The following is a 1,132-nucleotide window of genomic DNA, read 5'->3' as shown; positions in this document are numbered from 1 at the left end:
GGAAGAAAACAAAAGATAAATTGTATTGCTTCATTGGTCCAACAAAGTCATTGTCTAAAGTCAAAGGCTATAAGAATATTTAAAATTTTAAATACAATACCTCTTTAGATTTGAATGTTTAATACAATTTGGAAATAATTAATCTAAATTCTAAAGGAAACAAGTAGTCGAAAAACTAAGACTCTTCAATTAACCAATAACTTTTGTAGAAAAGTGAAAAATTTTCTCACCTCTTTCTTGTTTTTTTTCCTGTCTTTTACTTTTGACTTTTTGACAAGGGCTATTAGTGGTTTGATTACTTCTAAATATATACATAGCATTGTTCTAGTCTAAATACATATTAAAAAATAATAATAATAATAATAATAATAATAATAATAATTTATTTTAAATTTTAAATTTTAAATTTTAAATTCTAATCTTAAATATTATTTTTTTAAAAATAAAAGTTAAAAAATAATTTTACAATAAAAGTAAGCTAATTTAGAGCATTTTGTATAACAAGGGAAGCAAAGGGATTTCACTTTTATTATGGATGGCATATTGGTACTAATCTTGACATGATTTATGAGTAAAGTTGGATGGATATCCAATGCCCACTTAATTTTGAAAGGATCCAACATTGGCAAACACTTGCTAGTTGCTACACACATCAGTCACAATTTTTTTCATTTTCAGGCAAACTAATGCTGTTGTTTGTGTCTTAAGCAATAAATGTGGTGAGTTATAACATGCACCTATCAAAATGAGGTGAATAATACACCTTGTCCTTTTTGTTTTGTTGTCCCTTTCAAATAAATGACACGTGTAAAAATCTTTTATCATGTGACAAAGTACAAGTTGCTTTATTATCGTTTATCGGGTGTGCAAGTTTTATATGAAAATTTTATTTTTAGTCCAGTAGTGTCTATTTTGTAAATAATAAAAAAATTATAATACAAAGTTCGAAAATAGAAAATACATGTTTTTTGGTATCGTATGAAATACATATTTATTAAAACATTTCTTCCAGCATCGTTTGGGTCCTTGTTGTTCAAATATTGGCTTCCTGTTTTTTGAAGCCCAAATCAACCCATTGATCCGCACTCTTCTTATCCTTCTCCTTGTTCTTCCGTGACAGCGCTGATAATAA

Source organism: Arachis ipaensis, chromosome B04 (assembly GCF_000816755.2).
Source record: "Arachis ipaensis cultivar K30076 chromosome B04, Araip1.1, whole genome shotgun sequence".
In the NCBI taxonomy this organism is placed as follows: Eukaryota; Viridiplantae; Streptophyta; class Magnoliopsida; order Fabales; family Fabaceae; genus Arachis; species Arachis ipaensis.
This window is presented reverse-complemented; position numbering follows the sequence as displayed.